This window comes from Accipiter gentilis, chromosome 19, assembly GCF_929443795.1.
Source record: "Accipiter gentilis chromosome 19, bAccGen1.1, whole genome shotgun sequence".
Taxonomy (NCBI): domain Eukaryota; kingdom Metazoa; phylum Chordata; class Aves; order Accipitriformes; family Accipitridae; genus Astur; species Astur gentilis.
In genome coordinates, this window is record NC_064898.1 from 21,891,086 (window position 1) to 21,896,860 (window position 5,775).

A 5,775-nucleotide genomic window follows, 5' to 3' on the forward strand; every position below is an offset into this window, starting at 1 on the left:
ATTCCCTCTTGATCAGACACTGAATGGGTAAATGCAGGCTGCAATAAAATGTAGACTTGTTAAAAAATACTTAATATTCTACTAAAGCAGAATCTAATTTATCCAAGCATAATCCAAGTATTGCTAGAAATTGAATGTTTGAATGCATTTTATTTGTCTCCATAAAACACTTAATTAAATATATTGAAATAACCAAAAATTGATTGAAAAGAAAAACCAAAACCAGAGCATAAAAATCATCAAAGTCTTAATTATTTTTTTTAATTTTTTTTTTTAATTGGCCAAATATGTTGTGTAACCCTGTACCTTTGGTTTGTGGCTACTCTCTATGAACGTGTGCATTGATTCAGTGGGGGTTTTTTTCCACTCTCATTGCACATCCTGGACACCTTATCAGAAGTACACAATGCAGTTACTTCCCACGGGCGCAAGTAGGCTTCTGACCTATGCATTTCCTATTTAGAAACTTGTAAAAGCATTGAATAATCTGATTTAAACCCTTGATGCGTTAATCAGCTGTTTGGAATAAAGCTTTTTAAAAAGATTAAACATTTTAAACAACCCGTATCTATACAGTGTCTAATCCTATCCCATACTTCAGTGCAAATATTTTTCATTTTTCAAGTGAACTTAGATATTCCTGCCCAGCAGCTGTCTCCTTGAGTTGCAGGCGAGTCAAACTGTTTGTTCTCTGGGCTCCACTGACTACAGCGCCTCAGAAACTGGGCTCGCAAGCAGACATGTAAAGATAGGAGCCTTAATCTCAGACTGAGTCTCACTTACATTGCCATGTAGTAAACAATTAAATGAGTTTGGATGTGTCCCTGCTGTAACCCAACTGAGTTACCACAAAGAATGAGGTGACTCCTCGTCCTCAAATGTCGAGGGAATGGGGATCCGTACTTGTGAGGTGGTAACGTTTTCAGCACAACAAAAGCCTCCTTTCGGCTACACTGGCTTTCTTTGAGTGAAGTGCAAGCCCCATGAAATGGTTTACTTGAAAGAGAGATTAGTTCTGCACAGTGATTAGTTTAGCTTTTTATTTAGTTGCAGAATTAGAATGTGGCTTATGCTGAACAGCTTTTCAGTCAAAGAAAGGCCTCTCCTTTCCACCGCTCCCCAAAGGGCATTTACATTTCCTGGTGATGTAAATGTAAAGCCCAGCTCTAGGCTTCTCTCTGCTTATGCCCATAATGCATACCACCATGTGTAGGACATATGGCAAGACAACATAAACTTGTACCTTGGAAAAAAAAAAACTTCGCCTCTTCAAGTCACTCTTTAGCCTTTTACCATAAATGCCTGTGTGGGTGAGAGGGAGTTAAAAAGAAATCTGAAACATGCTAATTAGGGTACAAGCCACGGGCAGCCTGCACAAGCCAGAAGCAACAGCCTGTAGCAAAACATATTTAGGGAAGTGTCCCAAATCCCCTTGATTTCTATAGGATTAGCATTAAGGCCAGTGTGAGGCTTTTACATGGAGAAAGCTAGGTCTTCAGCAAATGAGGCATCTGGATTTGATAATTTTGTTACTGGCAAAACCTCTCAGAAATGAGCAACATGTTGTAAAACAGAGGGCTGATCAGTCCACTTTCTGGCACTACAGCCAATGCTTCCAACTCCTACTTAAATAATGGGAGTCAGGGTTCACTACTCCAGTTGGGACAAAACTTATAGGAGCCACCTTTAAATTCCCAGCATTATGAAATACCTCTTCTTTACCGTGTTTCTGTTCTGCAAGACAAATATAGGGCACTAGTTAGGCTACAAGATACAGGAATGTGTCCATGCATCCCCACAACTATAATCCAAGTGTAGCCTTGGTTGAGCTGGAGTTATGTATTGAACTGGCACACAACTCCAAGAAACTTGCAGTTTCAACAGGAAAAAAAACCAAACACCTTACACGTGTTCACTGGAAATTCAAAGTTAAAGAAATATGAGCATCATCCAAGTTGCATGTAAGTGTGTGGTAATAAAAGCCATTTTAATAGAACTGAAGTCCATGAGCTGGAACTGAGAAACATCAATCCATCAAATGCCTGAAAAACACAGTGCAGCGGGGTGTACTGCTAGCCCCTATCCACTCAAGTGATTAAAGGAGCTGCCTACCTCAGCACACTGCTGGTTTGAACCCTCTCTGAGCAATTTCCCTATAGAGTCAAGCAACTGGATTATATTGCTTTATAGTCTGGCGGTGCAAGTATGATCACTCCCCAGCCTGAGCTGTGGGGAATGTAGGTTACTTTACTTTTGGTCTGGTTTTTGAGAGGTGTGCAGCCTCTGATGCAGCTAGGTTATATAACAAGGCAATCTTTCCACAGGCTCAGACCTGCATGTTTTGGGGAAACGAGGGTAGGAGACTTGTTCTGCAGCATTTGTTCTTGTTTGGCTGCTTTCTGACAGAGGAGTTATTAAACGCTCTGCTTCTGTGGGCGAAAAGGAGTTTGCCAGAATAAGGTCAAGGCAGAAGCTAATGGACTGAAAAGTTACACTATAGTGACAAGCAAGGAACAGAGAATCTAATAGTATTAGTGTCTTAAGCCACTGATGTTTTGCAGCTGGATATTCCTCTGAAAAAGACTTTCCCTTGGATTTTGAGCCCACTCTAAAAAGTAAGGATGTTTCTTTGTAATACTACACTTCAGAGCTCATGTTCTGCAGACTACCACAAACACTACGTTGTTTTAGGATATGACATGGTAAAAACATGCCAACAACTGTTTCTGTATGTGGCCCATAGAACATCTCCACTGCGCCATGGAAAACTGAGATTTGACACAGTGCTGGATCTTTTCCTCACTTTCAGTGATTCAAGTACAGCAAGAGGCTAAAACTGTATCAAATAATGCTTTTCTAGAAAAACAATACTTGTGCAGTTGCTGTAGCTGGCATGGGGAAGTTCAGCAGTTAGTTACCACCACGAATGAAGCAGAGATCCATGCTATGAAAACAAACCCCAGCCCCCAGCTCTCCTCGTATACCACAGCTGCTGGATAGCCAGAGCAACACGCTTGCATCCAACACATTTCCAGTACCATTACCAGCTCACACAACAGAACTTTTTAAGGACATTGGCTGGTTGTTCTGAGGCTTTTTGATCTTTGCCTCAGGAAATTTCATCAGCAGAGAAGGAACAAAAGAAATGTGTTTTACTCGACTCGTAGACCGATATGTTATCTTGGGCAAGTCATCTCCCACTAGTGAAATGGATATAGTATTTACTCAAGCCTTCAGATACCGAAGGGTGCCAGGTGCGTGGCAGCAATGTTACACCTTCAGAGGAACCCGCTCAGGGTTCTTTCCTCCCCACTCATTCTCCTGATCTAGTCAGGACTAGTAGGTACTGATTGGCCAAGTCCCTTCATTCTCCAGTTTGAACGTGAAGAACTTCAGTAACTCACAGATTGTTCTTATTGGGCAAATTCAGCAAAATATGTCAAGACTATTTCTGCTCTCTCCGCTGCAGTGTGAGCGAGCTGCAAAGGTCGAGTCAAAACATCGCCAGTAGGCTAAGGAGAAAGCTCTAATTTAGTTTACATATATGCTCCAATTAACATTGCTTTTTCTTCTGTATTCAGCACATTTCTTCAGTACCCCTCACATTATCTTGTCAATCTTCTGCTCCCATCAGCATCTCCTACCTTTCCCAGTGGTTTTGGCACCTAATTCTCATTCTTCTGCCACAATCTTTATCTCAATTATGTCATGGCTTTCAAGTTGCAATTCATTTATATCGCTACAAAATTTATACCAGGCTCTGAAAACAGACACTTTTTGTCTAATAAAAGATGCAGGGTTTCACCCTGTCCCTTCTTGCTGAAGGGCTGTTTGGCAGCTGGGAGAGTCTGTGACTTATTCCAGTAACTGGTTGAATGGACCATCTGATGTCACGTAAAGTCATGCAAAGACAGTTTTTAAACATCTCCTGTGGTACCGTCAGTGTCAATTTACTGCACAGAACAATTCAGTTTGTGACTTTGAAACAAAGAACAGAAGCCACAAAAGAATTTAGATTTGTCTTCAGATGAAGATTCTACATTTGGGCTTTTAGAAAACACCTGAAGTTACTAGCTGTTCAGGTTCTTGTACTGGCAATAGAAATTGTCTCCAGAGGTAAATCCAGTTGTTTTAATTACATAATTTAGTGAATTAAAAAAAAAAAATCAAAAATATTGTGATGATTCTAACACACTGGTTTCCTTCACAAAGCTCTAAAAGGAACTACGTCCCTCTAACAAAGCACTACAGCCTCCACTGCTTGCTAAGAGCAGGCAGCTTTCTTAGACAGTTTGCTTTTCTAGATTAAATAAATAGCCTTTGAACTTTATTATGAAGAGAACCAGGTTTTCATAACCCCACCCATTATTGAAAATGGCCAGTAATTGAAAGGAAACATGTCTATCAGCTATGCTTTTAAAATTAAGCTACAACTGAGTGTTATTCCAGCAAACATGCTTATTAGGAAAAAAGTAAATGGGAAAATAATCCTCAGGAAAATTCTCAAGCCAGTTTGTCTCTGAAGAGTAAAGCAAAAGCAAGGTTTATTAGCAAGGCCTCCAACAAGAAAGTTTAGCCTGCACAGCAGCTGTGTTAAAGAACACAGAGCAACTACGAGTGAGCAGTGAAGGGTTGAAGGGTAACAGATGAATTCATCATCCCTGCAAAAGAGGTGGTTGTGTTTGTTTAGGGATTTTTGACACCTGCATGATTTGCAACCTCCAGTCCACAGCCCCACAAAGGGGGTCCAAGGGATCAAAAAGATGCAAAAACTAAGCAAACAGATCTATCCTCAGTCAATAGTCTCAAAACAGAGATTGAAACCACTGTTCAGAGAGCATCACAGGCCTAAAAAGACAATGAGGTTGGTGTCTGTTTTTATCATAATCAGGACACTGGGCAATGGAGGAGGAGGAAGGTCTACCTTTACCTTTCACACAAGCTCTGGACTGTGTTTCAGAACAATCTGTAACCTGGCTAGTTACCAATTCAGCTAACAGGACACAAACATGCACCTTTTTTCCAGCTGACCCCCAAATCAGGCAATTTGTGGTTTTGATACTCTGAGTGCCAAGGAAAAACTAAAAGGAAGTTGTTCGCTGGTGGTACAGTCCCACGCTGAAGGCCTCAGTCATAGGAAGGTAAAGATTTAAGCAAACTGTATATGAAACTCCCCAGATCTGGGCATGAGCATTATATACAAGTAACAGGTTCAGGGTTTTTTTTTATTCATGCTTTTAGAAAGAAATTTTAAATCTATTGATTTTATGATGTACAACCTTTGGGACAAGCCTCAGATAGTTGAGAAGAGGAAAGCTCCACTTGTGTCCAATCTCCCTGTGATGAAAACTAGTGCCTAATTGCAGACGACGGTCTCAGCAAACTGTTCAAAGCTTCTCCGGCATTATGTTCTGCTGGAAGGTTAGGGAAGATACCTAAATAACTTGGGGGGGGGGCATATTTATGCTTCTTGCTCAGTTATAAACAGTATAAGTTTATTGCCATGAATATTTTGAAAAACTAGAAGATCATGAAATATCACATTAAGTAAGGAATCCATCATTATAGCAGAACTAAGGCCGTCTACTACAGCACCAGCAGGAAGATGTTGTATAGATCACGTCATTCACAGATTCAGTGCTGCACTTCCTGTAATACAATATGCACGTATGAAATACATTTGGTATTTTATTAAGTAAACAAAGCAATTATCAGTGCACATTTTAAGCAGCAAAAAGAAAAGAAGCACCTCAGACTTTCATACCGTAACAAAAG